Here is a 17,639-nt window from a genome sequence, read left to right as displayed (position 1 = left end):
TAACAGGCAAGATTGCCCTGTACAGAAGCTATGCTGGCATTGACTTTTTTTCTCATTAGTCTCCTGGCACCTCAAAACCTCATCTGTTATAATAGACTCAAACGCTTTCCCAGCCACTGAGGTTAGGCTAACAGGACTATAATTTGTTTTAATTGCCTGGTGTTGAATTTTAAAAGATACCCAATTATCTAACTTCCTTCTCACTTTTGCTTTCTTATATGCACTTTTCTTGGCTTTTATGCAGTCCATAACTTCCTTTGTCAGCCACGGTAGCCTAGCCCCGCTGTTTCAGAACTGCTTCTGCGGGACATAACTATCCTGTACATTATGAACTATTCTCAGAAATGGGGAATTCTCACCTGGGGAATCACCTCTCCCATGCCTCTGTAATTCCCTTTATTCCATTGCGATACTACGCATGTGACCTATGGTTCTCCCTCACAGATTGCAGTAGGAATTCAATCATTTTATGATCCCTACCTTCTATTGGTTCCTTTACATTAACCTCCCGAATAAGATCTGCGTTGTTACACAACACCAGAACTGAGATAGCAGTTCCCCGATTAGGCTCAACCATCAGCTGCTCTAAAAAATCTGTTTCGTAAGCATTCACTCTCTTGTGATCGGACACACATCTGACTTTCCCAATTCTCCTGCAGATTGAGGTCATCCACTACAATTGTGTCATTAAATTTATTACATAAATGCCAAACATTCAGAAGTATCTGGGGCAGAATTGAGGATAAATGCTTCTACCAAGGAGAGAAGGTGTCACTAAAGATTCATTTTCTGCATTCATATTTAGACTTCTTCCCTGCAAATCTTGGTGCTGTTAGTGACGAGCATGGTGAAAGGTTTCACGAAGATGTTGTGGTCAAGGAGAAAATATACAAGGGCAACTGAATCCAGCAATGCTGCAATTTATTGTTGGACACTTAAGCGAGCAACCTCAGATACGGAGTACAAAGGAAAATCATTAACAAAATATTTTTAACTTAGTTGAGCTATTGCAAAGCATTAGCACCATTATGCAATTAAACACATTATATTCAATAAAAGTTAATTTGTCGTTTTTCCAAATTCCTACGTGATACATGTAGTCTGAAATTCTATTTGTGTTAATCTTCAAGCAGTCTATCATAAACAAAAAAAAAATTGAAGAAGCAACACTTTTGAAAAAGATTGTTGTCCAGTGAAATTACAGGACAGTTAGTCTGACCTCAGTGGTCAGGAAGATGTTCGAGTGTATTAAGGGTGAGTTTTTTGGGTACTGTAATTGGGGAGGCATGATGAAGTAGGACAAAGTTAGCAGGATTCCTTTACAGGAAATAGTGCCTCATAAATACCTTGGAATATTTTGAGGAAATAACAGGCAGGATAGATAAAGCAGAGGCAATGGATGTTGTTTGCTTTGATTTTCAGATGATTTTAACAAGGTACGCCATGCAAGGCTGATTGAGAAAGTAAGGAGGCATGGAATCCAAGAGGACATTGCTTTATGGATCCAGAACTGGCTTGCCACAGAAGGCAAAGAGTGGTTGTAGACGGGTCATATTCTGAATGGAGGTCAGTGACCAGTGGTGTGCCTCAGATCTGTTCTGGGTCTCCTACTCTTCGTGATTTTTATAAATGACCTGGATGAGGAAGCGGAGGGATTACTAAGTTTGCTGATGACACAAATGTTGGGTGCGTTGTGGATAGTGTGGAGGGCTGTCAGAGGTTACAGCAGGATATTGATAGAATGCAAAACTGGGCTGAGAATTGGCAGATGGAGTTCAACCCAGACAAGTGTGAGGTGGTTCATTTTAGTAGGTCAAATATGATGGCAGAATATAGCATTGATGGTAAGACTCTTGGCAGTGTGGATGATTGGAGAGATTTTGAGGTCCGAGAGCATAGGATGTGGAAACCATAGAACGGGTGCAGATGGGATATAGAAGAATGTTGCCTGGATTGGGCAGCATGCCTTATGAGAGAAGGTTCAGTGAACTCGGCCTTTTCTCCTTGGAGTGACGGAGGATGAGAGGTGACCTGATAGAGGTGTATATCATGATGAGAGGCATCGGTCTTGTGGTGAGTCAGAGGCTTTTTCCCAGGGCTGAAATGGTTAACACGAGAGGGCACAGTTTTAAGGTGCTTGGAAGTAGGTACAGAGGAGATATCAGGGGTAAGTTTTTTATGCAGAGAGTAGTGAGTGCATGGAATGGGCAGCCAGCGACGGTGGTCGAGGCAGAAATGATAGGGTCTTTTAAGAGTCTCCTGGATAGGTATATGGAGATTAGAAATTTAGAGGATTCTTGGTAAGCCTAGGTAGTTCTAGGGTAAGGGCATTTTCTGCACAGCTTTGTGGGCAGAAGTGCCTGTATTTTGTTGCAGGTTTTCGATGTTTCTAAGGTGCTGCACGTGAGGCTGCTTAACAAGATCACAGCTCATGGAATTACAGTAAAGATACTTGTATGGATCGAAGAGTGGCTGACTGACAAGGGAGAAAGAGTCCGAGAATCTGCAATTCTGTATTGCTGTTGGTAACTAATAGTGTTCCGTAGGGGGTCGGTATTGAGACCGGACCTTTTCATGTTATATCTGAATGATATGGATGACGGATTTGATACCTTGGAGACTGCTGCACCCTTGGCTTTATCACAGGCCAGAGAAGTCGTGTCAGAGCTTTGGAATGTGCAAAATATTATTCCTTTGTTTAAAAAGAGAAGTGGAGATAACTCTGAAAATTATAGTTTAGTGAGTCTTACGTTTGTGTGCAAACTATTGGAAAAGATTGTTAGAGAGATAATTTAAGAGAAATTGGAGACGGGAATTGAAATAGTCATTATTGCTTTCAGAGGGGCAGCTCTTGTCTCAGAAGCCGTGTTGTATTTTGTGAGGGTATGACAAAGCACATTGATAAAGGTAGAGACGCTGATATGGGAAAATGGATTTTAATAAAACATTTGATAGGTTTCACCGAAGTCACCGACAGCAAAAGTTATCTAGCAGGATCCTTGCCTCGCCCTGCCTCTGCCTGGAGCTTTGCCTTGCCTTGCCTCGCCTTGCCTGTGTCTGAGTCTCGCCCTGTTTGCAACTGTACGTCCGTGTCCGCGTCTTCGATAGGCAGGTCGGGCCATTTTGCCGCTACTTAGCGTTGGGAACTGTCTCATCGTGTCCGCATTCTGTGTGATGACTCCCGGCCCTACGTCCTGTACCCAAGGAGGGGTCCCGGCTCGGTGTTCCATGTTCCTATCCTCCCTCGACCCAGGCTCAGTGTTCTGCGTTCCTGTCTCTTTCTCGACCAAGGCTCTGGTGTTCCAAGTATCAAGTCCTGGCTCTGGCGTTCCAAGGATCAAGTCCTGGCTCTGTCGTTCCAAGGATCAAGTCCTGGCTCTGGTGTTCCAAGTATCAAGTCCTGGCTCTGGCGTTCCAAGGATCAAGTCCCGGCTCTGGCGTTCCAAGGATCAAGTCCTGGCTCTGGTGTTCCAAGGATCAAGTCCTGGCTCAGGCGTTCCAAGTATCAAGTCCTGGCTCTGTCGTTCCAAGGATCAAGTCCTGGCTCTGGTGTTCCAAGGATCAAGTCCTGGCTCAGGCGTTCCAAGTATCAAGTCCTGGCTCTGTCGTTCCAAGGATCAAGTCCTGGCTCTGGCGTTTCAAGTATCAAGTCCTGGCTCTGGCGTTCCAAGGATCAAGTCCTGGCTCTGGTGTTCCAAGGATCAAGTCCTGGCTCTGGCGTTTCAAGTATCAAGTCCTGGCTCTGGCGTTCCAAGGATCAAGTCCTGGCTCTGGTGTTCCAAGGATCAAGTCCTGGCTCAGGCGTTCCAAGTATCAAGTCCTGGCTCTGTCGTTCCAAGGATCAAGTCCTGGCTCTGGCGTTTCAAGTATCAAGTCCTGGCTCTGGCGTTCCAAGGATCAAGTCCTGGCTCTGGCGTTCCAAGAATCAAGTCCTGGCTCTGGTGTTCCAAGGATCAAGTCCTGGCTCAGGCGTTCCAAGTATCAAGTCCTGGCTCTGTCGTTCCAAGGATCAAGTCCTGGCTCTAGTGTTCCAAGGATCAAGTCCTGGCTCAGGCGTTCCAAGTATCAAGTCCTGGCTCTGTCGTTCCAAGGATCAAGTCCTGGCTCTGGCGTTTCAAGTATCAAGTCCTGGCTCAGGCGTTCCAAGTATCAAGTCCTGGCTCTGTCGTTCCAAGGATCAAGTCCTGGCTCAGGCGTTTCAAGTATCAAGTCCTGGCTCTGGCGTTTCAAGTATCAAGTCCTGGCTCTGGCGTTCCAAGGATCAAGTCCTGGCTCTGTCGTTCCAAGGATCAAGTCCTGGCTCTGGCGTTTCAAGTATCAAGTCCTGGCTCTGGCGTTCCAAGGATCAAGTCCTGGCTCTGGTGTTCCAAGGATCAAGTCCTGGCTCAGGCGTTCCAAGTATCAAGTCCTGGCTCTGTCGTTCCAAGGATCAAGTCCTGGCTCAGGCGTTTCAAGTATCAAGTCCTGGCTCTGGCGTTCCAAGGATCAAGTCCTGGCTCTGGCATTCCAAGGATCAAGTCCTGGCTCTGTCGTTCCAAGAATCAAGTCCTGGCTCTGGCGTTCCAAGGATCAAGTCCTGACTCTGGCGTTCCAAGGATCAAGTCCTGGCTCTGGCGTTCCAAGGATCAAGTCCTGACTCTGGCGTTTCAAGTATCAAGTCCTGGCTCTGGCGCTCCAAGGATCAAGTCCTGGCTCTGGCGTTCCAAGGATCAAGTCCTGGCTCTGTCGTTCCAAGGATCAAGTCCTGGCTCTGGCGTTCCAAGTATCAAGTCCTGGCTCTGGCGTTCCAAGGATCAAGTCCTGGCTCTGTCGTTCCAAGGATCAAGTCCTGGCTCTGTCGTTCCAAGGATCAAGTCCTGGCTCTGGCGTTCCAAGGATCAAGTCCTGGCTCTGGCGTTCCAAGGATCAAGTCCTGACTCTGGCGTTTCAAGTATCAAGTCCTGGCTCTGGCGCTCCAAGGATCAAGTCCTGGCTCTGGCGTTTCAAGTATCAATTCCTGGCTCTGGCGTTCCAAGGATCAAGTCCTGGCTCTGGCGTTCCAAGGATCAAGTCCTGGCTCTGGCGTTTCAAGTATCAAGTCCTGGCTCTGGCGTTCCAAGGATCAAGTCCTGGCTCTGGCGTTCCAAGGATCAAGTCCTGGCCCTGGCGTTTCAAGTATCAAGTCCTAGCTCTGTCGCTCCAAGGATCAAGTCCTGGCTCTGGCGTTTCAAGTATCAAGTCCTGGCTCTGGCGTTCCAAGGATCAAGTCCTGGCTCTGGCGTTCCAAGGATCAAGTCCTGACTCTGGCGTTCCAAGGATCAAGTCCTGGCTCTGGCGTTCCAAGGATCAAGTCCTGACTCTGGCGTTCCAAGGATCAAGTCCTGGCTCTGGCGTTTCAAGTATCAAGTCCTGGCTCTGGCGTTCCAAGGATCAAGTCCTGGCTCTGGCGTTCCAAATATCAAGTCCCGGCTCAGGCGCTCCAAGAATCAAGTCCTGGCTCTTACCCCCGAGCTCCTAGTCCTAACCCCAGACGCTGACTCCCAGCCTAGTCCCAGGCCTGAGTCCTCGGCCATAACGCCTATTCCCGCTTCCTCTTTGCTCTCCTTGATTTCTCTCCGTTCTATCCTTGCGTCACGGCTCTCCTTGTAAATAGTAATAAACTCTATTTAGTTAACCTTACGAAACGTGTTTGTGTCCTGCATTTGGGTCCTCCTCCAGCAGCCTTGCCGCTCCACGTTTTGACATGATTGTTAGCAGTCTCGTGGAACAGAGGGATGTTAGCGTCCACATCCACAGATTCTGCAATGTTTCTTCATGCTTTGACAGGCAGTTTAAGAAGACGAATTGGGTGTCAGCTGCATTAGGTAGGGGATTGAGTTCAGGAGCCACGAGGTCATGTGGCAACATCCTTGTAAATCTCCTCTGCACCCTTTCTATAGTTTCCACATCCTTCCTGCAGTGAGGTGACCAGAACTGAGCAGAGTACTCCAAGTAGGGTCTGAGCAGGGTCCTTTATAGCTGTAATATTATCTCTTGGCTCTTGAACCCAATCCCACAGTTGATGAAGGCCAATGCACGGTATGCATTCTTAACCACACATCCAACTTGCATAGAAGCTTTGAGTGTCCAATGCACTCGTCCCCAAGATCCCTCTGATCCTCCACGCTGCCAAAAGTGTTACTATTAATCCTATATTCTGCCATCATATTTGACCTGCGAAAGTCAACCACCTCACACTTATCTTCGTTGAACTCCATCTGCCATCTCTCAGCCCAGTTTTGCATCCTATTGATGTCCTGATGTAACCTCTGACAGCCCTCCACACTATCCACAACACGTCCAACCTTTGTGTCATCAGAAAACTTACTAACCCATACCTCCCCTTCCTCATCCAGGTCTTTCATAAAAATCATGAAGAGAAGGGATCCCAGAACAGATCCCTGAGGTACACTACCGGTCACCAACCTCCATTCAGAATATGACCCGTCTACAACCACACTTTGCAAGCCAAATCCCGATCCACAAAGCAATGTCCCCTTGGATCCCATGCCTCCTCACTTTCTCAATAAGTCTTGCATGGGGTTCCTTATCAAACGATTTTCTAAAATCCATATACACTACAGCTATGGCTCTACCTTCATCGGTGTGTTTATTCACATCCTCAAAACATACAATCAGGCTCGTAAGGCACGACCTGCCTTTGACAAAGCCATTGTGACTATTCATTATCATATTCTACCCCCTGAAACGGTCATAAATCCTGCCTCACAGGATATTCTCCATCAACTTACCAACCACTGAAGTAAGACTCACTGGTCTATAATTTCCTGTGCTATCTTAGCTCCCTTTTTTGGAATAAGGAAACAACATCTGCAAACCTGCAATCCTCTGGAACCTCTCCCATCCCCATTGATGATGCAGAGATCATTGCCAGAGGCGCAACAATCTCCTCCCTCGCTTCCCACAGTAACCTGGGGTGTATCTTGTCTGCTTCCAGTGACTTAATTAACTTGATGCTTTTGAAAAGCTCCAGCACATCCTCTTTCTTAACGTCTATATGCTCAAGCTTTTCAGTCCGCTGTAAGTCATCCCTCCAGTCGCCAAGGTCCTTTTCCGTAGTGAGTACTGAAACAGGTTTGTGGGGTGCCTGGGTTTGTCGTGCCTCAGTGTGTTAGGACCCTCCCAGGGTGTGTGTGGTCTCACAGTATATCAGGATCCTTCCAGGGGTGTCTGAAGTCTCATAGTGCGTTAGATCCCTTCCAGGGATCCGTGGGGTCTCTCGGTGTGTCAGGACACTACCAGGGGAATGTGGGTCTCACTGTCTCTCAGGAAACTTCGGTGTGTGTAGGGTCTCACAGTTTATCAGGACATGGCGGGGTGTGGGATCTCACAGTGTGGAACAGTGTCAAATATTACAAGTAGAAGGCAGAGATTGAAGCAGAGGGCAAAGGGGATCTGAGGAAGAGATTTTTCACTCAGAGGGTAGTTGAAATCTGGAACACACTGCCTGAGGTGGTGGTGGAGGCAGGTCCCTTCACAACATTAACGAAGTGGATGAGCATTGAAACTGCCGAGATACAGTCGGCTATGAACCAAGTGCTGATAAATGGGACCAGTGTAGACAGTGAGTGGATGGTCAGAACAGGTATGGCCGGCCAAAGGCCTGTTTCCGTGCTGTGTGATCCGCCACTCCGGACATGCTAAATTAACGATGGTGGCACCGCAAGGCGTTGATTTCAAAACTCCACACCCCTCCCCAACCGGCATCCCTTTGTCTCCACTGCGAATATCTGTTTCCGTTAAGATAACATATAAATTGGTCACTTCTACTAAACAACTGGCAATTGATGAAGTTCCTGTGTCTTCTTCCATTAATGTTGCTTCCTTACAATAAAACTAACCCTCTCACTGTGTCAGAATCAGTGACTAAATCCGGCCCCAAACACTGTGCTTTCATCCCTGCACATTGTAACTTGAACCATCTCACTGAGGGTCTGATGGAGACACAACTCCTGCCCTCTGCACATGCGATCGCATTTCCCCTGCTTCTGACATTGCAAATGCCCTCAGAATGGTTTTCTGATTCAGTCTGAAGGTGATGGTACATTCAGCCCGTCGTCAGACCTGACAAACCATGTCTTCCCACAGCTGGTCCCACCTGTTGGTGTGTCCTCTTTCCTCCATCTCCGGGGAAGCTGCATCTCCACACAAACTCCTCACTTGAGACGACAGTCTGTACCCGTGACACAGGAAATCACATCTCTGTCAATCTCCTGATACTGTGCATGACCTGCTCACCTCCGGGTATCCTCCCTCAACAAGCTTCCTCCTCAGTCACCGTCTGTGAGATTATATATATAAAAAAAGCAATTAAAACCATCTATCAGGCAGCTCCTGTACCCCTCCACCCCAGACGATGGCTCGCTGGTTAAAACTCTCTTTCCTCAGCCCCAGATATGTCAGCAGATCCGAATCCACTGTAGGGAAATTTACATCTCACAAGAGGCTGTACAAACCCGTGTCTTTCTCTGATGCAAGGTCACTGACACCCCTCCCCCTTTCCCATTCTGCACTCGCAGCCCATGACGGTGACAGCTGTTCCCAGACTCTGGGGCTTTGTAACAAACACAATGTCAACATCACGATTAGACAATAATTAATTTGAAGAGAGTATTGTTGCTTCCTTAAAGGATACCCGAGCGTCCAATACAACGGAGGAGATCCTCCCCTGTTTACAACTGTATTTGACCCGGGTCACGGAACCGGAGATCCCTACAGACCTCCTACAGTATCGGAGGCCGGAGGGACAACGGAGAGGTAAATCACAAACACGACAAAGTCTGCAGATGCTGGAAGTCCAGAGCAACACAAACAAAATGCTGGCGGAACTCAGCAGGCCGGGCAGAATCTATCAACAGTTGACGTTTCCCGTTGAGATCCTTCTTCAGGACTGAGAAGGAAGGGGAAACGTATCGGAATAAAAACGGGGCGGGTGAGGAAGGGGTAACTATGGGTCACATTGTCAGGGTGTTAAGTTTACCAGGAGACAGACACAAACCGAGACAAACACCACGCTGCCCACTCCACCAACAACACGGCAGACCCGGACACATAACAGGGGACTTTACATCTCACAACACTGGATTCAGTGATGAAACCCGTGATTAAAGTTGTTGGCCCACTGAAATCATCAGAAACGTCAATTAAAGTGTTTTTATATGTGAGCCTCTCCCACAGGTGACGTCAGACCCCCCACGCGGCTGACGTCACACATGGGCTCCACACACCTGGAACTGCCCTCGCGTGAGCAGTGTCTTACGTCACCCACGAGCTGGAGAGGTCGAGCTTTATCGGTTTAATGGCTGGGCTACTAACCACGTGACCATCCCCTCCCCCCACCGCTGTCAACGGAGGGTTCGGGAGCTGCGCTATTCCTATTGGTGCGAAGCGATGTCAATCACTGGTTAAACCAAGTCTCGGAGGCGGACAAGCGGAGTGGGCGTTACCACCGCTTCGTTCGTCTCCCGCTGAAGCGCCGACCGCCTCATCAGAGCTGAGAAAACCTCAAAGTAAATGGCCGCTTTCTGATTTATTTCCATTTCCCTCCGAGGGAAGTTGGGGCGTTTGTGAAACGTCTCTTGCGGCCGGAGACTGATGTATCGCTGAGAGGTAGGAGGAGACCGTTCGGCCCGTCGTTTTGATGCCGGTTCCCCGTGGTGAGGGAGGGAGAGGGGGATTTTACTGAAAGGATGAAGATGGTGAGCGACGGGGCGGACAGGATGTTTGTCCTGGTGGGGACAGGAGGGACTCATCTGTGGAAATGTCTGAGACCACGGTGGTGTCGAGCAGAGGGATTCACCACATTGGGGGGCAAACACCGGCAGACTGTTGCCCTGCAATTGGGGCCAATGGTCCGGGCAAAGTGACAATTATTTGAGATTTGTTGAAACTGTACCTGGAATATGGTGTAAAATCCCGCTCCCTATAATCACACGGGTTATATAGACCAATCCCTCTGGACTGAGAGTGGACGGGAAATAGTCAGAGAAAATAGGCGAGGGGTGGGGATGGGGCAAGAGCTGGGGAGTAAGTGGTGGATCCAGGTGAGGGGGGAGATGGGAAGGTGGAAATAGTGACAGGGGTGGGAGGTGAGTGGTTGGGGCAACACGGGGCTGCAGAAGATGTAAATTAATTCCATAAGGCAGGGGTGTCAAACTCATTTTAGGTCCCGGGCCGCATTGAGCAAAATGCAGCTTCATGCGGGCCGGATCAGTCGGACGCGTGCGAACACAGCTTTCGTTGCCTCCGTTTTTTCAGCCTGCTCTCATGTGTCTCAGTCTCTGCTATAACTACAAAGTGTTTCACTTTACAAATTCCGTTTCTTATGAAGAAGACTACCGAATAAACACTAAAACCCCTGAAAACCTGGTACCTGAATAAACTCAGCATTAGCCATATCATACGCCATAGGCGCTTCGATTACTGGGGCCAGCTTTAATAGTAATTAGATATTATCTCGCGGGCCAAAGATAATTCCACCGCGGGCCTTGAGTTTGACATATATGCCATAGAGGATTTACAAAGAGGTTAGAGAGTATTTGTTATCGAGAGTGCAATGAAGATTCACCAGACTGATCCCTGGAGTGGTGGGGTCTGTAAATCCCCACCACAGAGGGCGGTGAAGACTCGATGATCGTCCTCACATAAAACAGAGGCCGGCAGATGTGTGGAGATCGAAGGGATCGAGGAAATGAGGATCGGGCAGAAACATGTGGCTGAGATGGGAGAGCAGCCATCATCTTGTTGATGGTTAGAGGGGCTGAATGGCCACAGATAGAAAAGAGCAGACAGATCGAATAGATCTGCGGGGTAATCTCAATACACAGAGGCAGTGAGTACCTGGATTAAGCAGTTCAGTGTTTGCATCGTTGGTTATCTACCTCAGGTTCAGTATCCTCACCGTGTTTGGAAATTCCCATTCACTGTCGTCTGTCTGTGAGCAGCTGGAAGTTAAAGAAACACTCAAGATGCTGGAGACGTGAAATCACATCAGAAATTGTTTGAAGCCATTCCGACACAGGGTGCTGGAGCTGAAACACTAACTTTGTTCCCCACAACAGATATTCTTTGTCTGTTAAGTGTTACTTGAATTTGCAGTTTTTTAGAACATTTCGTTGGAATGATTTAAGTCTCCTAGGAAATGGACTTGTGTCGGACGTACAATGTAATTCACTCTCTTACAGCACAGAAACAGGTTTTTCGGCCCATCTAGCCTGTGCCATTTTCTGCCTGGATCCATCCACGTGCACCCAGAATCTAGATGTCAATACCTCCCTCATCCACGTACCCCACAAACTTCTCTTCAATGCTGCAATTGAACCCGCATCCACGTTCGCATCACCATCTGAGAGAAGTAAACATCACAACGAACAGGGTTGTCGGAACAGATCGGTTCAGAACACTCCTGGGTACCGGCTTCCAGAGTGAATACGCTTCTCACTCTACCACCACCCTCTGCCTCCTGTGGCCAAGTCATTTCGGTATCCACAAAGCCAAGTTCCCCTGGATCTATGCTTCCTACCACCCTGACCCGGCCTAATTTCGGGAACGTTGTTAAAATTCTCACTAAATTCCATTTGGCGCTTCTTCGTGAATTTTAATAAATATTCCCGAATACCTTAAGTGTAGTGAACAGTGAAAAGATAAGTGCAGAATACATAAAATTGAAAAAGACCGAAAAAAAAATGAAGTTCCATTGTGTGTGTGTCTGTGTGTGTATTATCCTGTGAAAGTGTGCATTTTTGTGAGGGAGAAATGAACAGAAAAATAGGTGGAAGATTGAAAAATAGATGGACAGAAGCGCAGATAGAGAGAGAGAGAGATGTCCCCATCGCAGGTAAATTGTTTTGCTGTAACAGAATCAAAGAGATCGGCGTGGGCAGGAACGCCGGCATGGACATCGTAGACCTCACTACACACATCGGTGCTGTGAAACTCCATGGACAAGGTGGAGCGAACTGCCCGCTTGCATGAGCAGAATATATTGATTGCAGAGAGTCAATGTGTGGTAGGGCAGGACAAGAGGAACTCTGTCGCTATTGCTCCATTGTCTTCATAAATGCTACCCGACCGGCTGAGTTCCTTCAGTACTTTGTGTGTGTTGCTTTGGGTTTACAGCATCTGCTGAAATCCACCTGTTTAACATACTGAGATGAACATTTTTTTTCAGGTATGTCGCATCCGGAATCCAGCATCAGGCTGGATTCGAACTCAGGACCTCTCGCCTCGAAGTCCGGCGCTGATGCCAATGCGCCAGCAGCCGTAGTGGCAACAGAAATGAACATATTTTTTGAAAATTTCAGATGGATGGAGACGCACGGAGAAGTGAATCCATAAAACCATCAGATATACGAGCAGAAGTAAGCTATTCGTCTCAACGGGTCTGCTCCGCCAATGAATCATGGGCTGATCTAATTATTCCAGACATCTGAACTCCCCTGCTTTCACCCCATACCCTTTGATGCACTGCCTAATCAAGAACCTATCTATCTCGGTCTTAAATACACCAAATAACTTGTCCTCCAAGGATGCTCGTAGCATCAAATTACAGAGATTTACCACCCTCTGATTACAGTGATTTCCCCACATCTGAGTTCTAAATGGACGTCCTTCAAGTCCGAGGTCGTGCCATCTTGTCCTAGAATCCCCTACCATGGGAAATTAACTTTGTCATATCTAATCTGTTCTGGCCTTTTAACATTCAATATGCGATCTCCCTCATTCTCCTGAACTCCATGGAATACAGCCCAAGAGATGTCAGACGATCCTCATACGGTAAACCTTGCATTCCTGGAATCATTCTCTGAATCTTCTCTATACCCTCTCCAATATCAGTATATCATTTCTAAAATAAGGATCCCAAAACTGCACACAATACTCTACCAATTTCCCTCTATTTTTTCCTCTATTATTTCCCTCGATCTTTCAATTGCCCTCTATTTTCCTAAGTTCCATATACCTATCTAAGAGTCTCTTAAAAGAACCTATTGTATCCGCCTCTACCACCGTCGCTGGCAGTGCATTCCACACACATTGTTCAATAAACGTAACCCTGACATCTCCTCCGTACCTACTCCCAAGCAGATTAAACTTTTGCCCCTTCGTGTTATCCGTTTCAGTCTTTGGGAAAAGCCTCTGCATATCCACACAACCATTGCTTCTCCTCATCTTATACACCTGCATGAATTTCCCGCATGATTTTCTTCAGGATGAATAAGACAATAAACACACTATGGTTTCGAAATTCTCCAGGGCTCCGAACTGAGGTGGTTAAACTCCTTCTTCCCTGCTCTTTTCAACTTTTTGAGTCATTTTCACTCATTTAAAAGGACTGTGCCACAGACAGCTGAGTTGCTGCATTGCACCTCTAAAGTCTGACAGCAGACTAGCGAGTGAATCTTCGATGGAGCAGAATCAGAAACCAGAGAGTTGCCCGCCTGAGTCAGGGCTTTGGGGCTCCAGAAAGGGATGGGGTCTAGAGTTTACGAGGAGGAGGAAGAGGAATCAGACCAGTAGAATGCGGCTACAAATGAATGATCAGCAACATTTGGAAACTGTTTGATCGAAAAAAAAGTGGTTAATTTCTGCAAAATACTGGTAGAAATCAACAGATCAGGCAGCAAATGAGGAGAGGAACAAATAGACAACGTTTAGTCCGAGCCCGTTCAGCATGCCTAGACTGTGCACTCCTCTGCTTAGTTGCCACCTGAACTGCAGTTTTGTGTGTATGTGTCTACATTTCTAGCAACAGCATAACCTCTTGTGTTTAATATCTGCATTTGTAAGAAGGTTCTACTTTGGCATTAGAAACGCGGAACGTTTGCTGATATTAAGAGCATTGTTTCTTAGAAGCTGCTTCCTGCGTTAAAAGAGCTGCTGAGTTTTCTACACCAAAACAAAACTGAGGTCTGGATATGGAACCGGTGCTTGCAGAGACTTTTAATGGCACCGCGATTACCCTGAAAGCTCTGCTGAACAATTCTCACTGTCGCTGATGCACCGATCGAATGCGCAGGCGTCAGGGTTGCGGATGTCCCGAATATCGCGCATGCGCGCAGTACACAAAAGGCCTTGGGAGGATCAATAAAAAGGTAAGTGTTTCGCTGGGTTAACATTTTCACTACCGACTGAGGGGCTATTTCTGTGAACTCAGTACATCGTGACCCACAATCACGGGACAGTCCTGCTCTCTTCCCTCTCTCACAGCCCCGTGTTCTGTACACGAGCCCCGGGGGTGGGGGCTTCCGGCTGCTGAGGGAATGGATCTGTCAGACAGAACTGAGCTCCACCTATCTAAATGCGAGCACTGGGAACTCGGAGAAAGGGAACAAAATCGTTTCCATCAGCTGTTGAGAAAATCACCTTTGTTCTACCTCCAATCACAAACAAGAGAAAATCTGCAGATGCTGGAAATGCAAGAAGCGCACACAAAATGCTGGAGGAACTCAGCATTAGTACTAATTTCCATAGATGCTGCCTGGCCTGCTGAGTTCCTCCAGCATTTTGTGTGTGTTGCTTGTTCTACCTCCACTTGTTCTGGACTTTTCTGCCAGAAAGGACATGTTTTGATCCATTCTCTCTGGGTACATAACGATATCAAACACCTTGTTCCTGGGCATCAAGTAGCTTTCACATCACAGATGTGCCAGACTCTAGTGAGACAGACTACTGCCCTTCCCTTATCATATTCATTGGCATTACCATCAGGAGTTAACCACCGTCAGTCATTGGGGGGGAGTTCAGGGGAAATATTTATGTACCATATTGAAAGTGGTGTTACCTGTGTGTAGAAAATTTGCTGGAGAATTTGCAGGTAGGAATAAGCAGAGTGATATTGGGAAATCTGACTCTTTAAAGTGTAATTTAGCAAGCAAATCACATATGGACAATGTGCAAAAGCTCTGGTGAGAAAATCCTTCATTACCCGTTATAAGCCTGGTACATAGGTTGTGTGAGAGTGCAGATGAACTGGACTGAACCAAAAGGAGATCAAAGTTCCTATAAACAGTGATTTGCTAGCTGTTAAAATGAATTCCTCTCTATAGAAAATTCACTGTGCACATGTTGTCACTGGGTAAAATATGGACATTACATGATTTATGTGCACACTGGTCATTACAAATTAGAGGGGACATTGGTGGGAAGGTGGGGAGACCTCCAGTGTCCCTGATGCCCTCACCTACAAGATGTGCATCCAGCTGCAGCTTGTAACCCTGCACTTCAAGGAGTTGAAACTTCAAATGGATGAATTCCAGATCATCTAGGATTTGGAGGGGATGATAGATATGACATGAACAGAGGCGAGTTACACCCAAGGTGCAGCACACAGGAAAGTAAGTGAGAGTCAGGAAGGGAATAGAGGTGAAATAGCCATTGCAGAGTACTCTTGTGGAAATCAAACACAACAGCAGGTGGACCACTTCAGAAACGGTTGGTCTGTACTACCTGGCAGAGGAAAGTCAAAGGGCTGATAGGGGATTTGTTAGTTAGGGGAACGGTACAAGAGGGGACTAATATCCTTGTGGTAAGGCTTGCTAGGCTAGTGTGTGTGTGTGTGGGGGGGGGGTGTGATGGGGTTAAAATAAGTTGTAGGGGGAATGGGAACCAAATGACAGAACAGATAGTGGAGAGGGTGATTTGAATTGAATTCACTTTATTACATACATCTTTCATTAGATGAGGAGTAGAAATCTTTATGTTACGTCTGTCTAAATGCGCAATGTGTAATTTATAATAAATAGCTTGTACTTAGAACTGTCAATGTAACATCGAAATCAATTAATCAGTCTGATGGCCTGGTAGAAGATGAAGTCATGGAGCCTGCTGGTCCTTTTCTGTGTTACCGTTTCCTGGATGGTAACAGCAGGAACAATTTGACGTTGTAGTTAGTTGACTCCCCAATATCCTTTAGTCCCATTTTATACAGCAGTCTCTGTAAATATCCTGAATAGTGGGAAGTTCACATCTACAGATGGGCTGTGCTATCCGCACCACTCTCTGCAGGTTCCTGCGATTAAGGGAAGTACAGTTCCCATACCAGGCATTGATGCGGTCAGTCAGGATACTCTCAATTGTGTCCCTGCAGAATGTTCTGAGGATTTGGGGCTGCATCCCAAAATTCTTCGACCGTCTCAGGTGAAAGAATTGCTGTTGTGCTTTTTTTCACAACACAGTGGTATGTACAGACCATGTGATATCTTTGGTGATGTTTCTGCCAAGGAACTTAAAGCTGTTCACCCTCTGAACCCCAGATCCATTGATATCTTGATGTCAATATGGGTTAGCCTGTCTCCAATCCTCCTGTCATCCACAATCAGCTCCTTTGTTTTTCTGACAATAAGGGAGGGTTTGTTTTCTTGACACCAGTCAGATGTTGTTCAGACCTCAGACAGAGTCAGCAATCAAATGGTTGAGCATGGTGCGATGAATGTGCTGAGCTGTGTATATCACCATGCAAGAAGCCTCGTAGGAAAGCCAGATGAGATCAGGACAGGGAATTATGATATTGTAGCCATTACTGGGACTTGTTTACTCCCAAAAGTCTGAGGGATTTAGAGGAACAAACTTGTAGAGAGATGGCAGACCATGCCAAGAAACAAAGGTTGATTTAGTAAGTGATTTTAACTTTCCATATATTGACTGGGACTCCCATACTGTAAAAGGACTAAATGGAGTAGAGTTTGTCAAATGTGCCCTTAATCAGTACGTAGAACACCCGGTGTAGAAGTGTGCAATAAACCATTAGGAAGTGATCCAGGGCTGGTGACAGAAATTAGTGATCATAATCCATGAAATTCCAAGTAAAGGTGGAAAAGGAGAGGTCTGGACAACGGGTTGAGATTCTGAATTGGAGAAAGGTCAATTTTGATTGTATCAGAAGGGATTTGACAAGTGTGGTATGGGACAGGCTGTTTTCTGGCAAAGGAGTACTTGGTAAGTGGGAGGCCTACAGATGTGAAATTTTGAGGGTGTAGAGTTTGTATGTGACTGCCGAAATAAAAGTTGAAAGGTAACTGGTTCAGAGAACCTTGGTTTTCAGGAGATACTGAGGCCCTGGATATTCTGGTCCTCTAAATGCCACAGACTTTTGGGTGCTACCAAGACTCATTAATGACTACAATATCATGATTCCATGCCCTGAGCTCATCTGGCTTTTTTTTTTAGTCATCTTCTGTTGGTTTCTAAAAGCTTCCAAATAGTTTTTCTTCTAAATTTTGCCCTCTCTTTGGCTCTTATGTTGGCTTTGGCTTCTCAGTTTAGCTATGGTTTTGTCCTCCTGCCTGTCCAATGCTTCCATTTCATTGGGATGTATGAATCACTCAGCTCCCGAATTGCTCCCAGAAACTCCGGTCATTGCTGCTCTGTTGTCATTCCTACCTTTCCCTTCCAAACAAGTTTGGCCAGCTTCTCTGACATAGAAACATGGAGAAGTTTAGTATGGATACAGGCTATTTAGCCCATCTAGTCAATGCTGAAAAAACATTTAAGCTGTCTAATGCAACTACCTGCACTGGGACCATCGCCCTCCATAACCCTACCATCTAGGCTTCCCTCCAAACTTCTTTTAAATGGTGAAACCGAGCTCATATTCACCTCTTGTG

Source organism: Hemitrygon akajei, unplaced genomic scaffold (genome assembly GCF_048418815.1).
Source record: "Hemitrygon akajei unplaced genomic scaffold, sHemAka1.3 Scf000073, whole genome shotgun sequence".
Lineage (NCBI taxonomy): Eukaryota > Metazoa > Chordata > Chondrichthyes > Myliobatiformes > Dasyatidae > Hemitrygon > Hemitrygon akajei.
The sequence above is the reverse complement of the archived record's forward strand: the minus strand, read 5'-3'. Positions refer to the sequence as shown.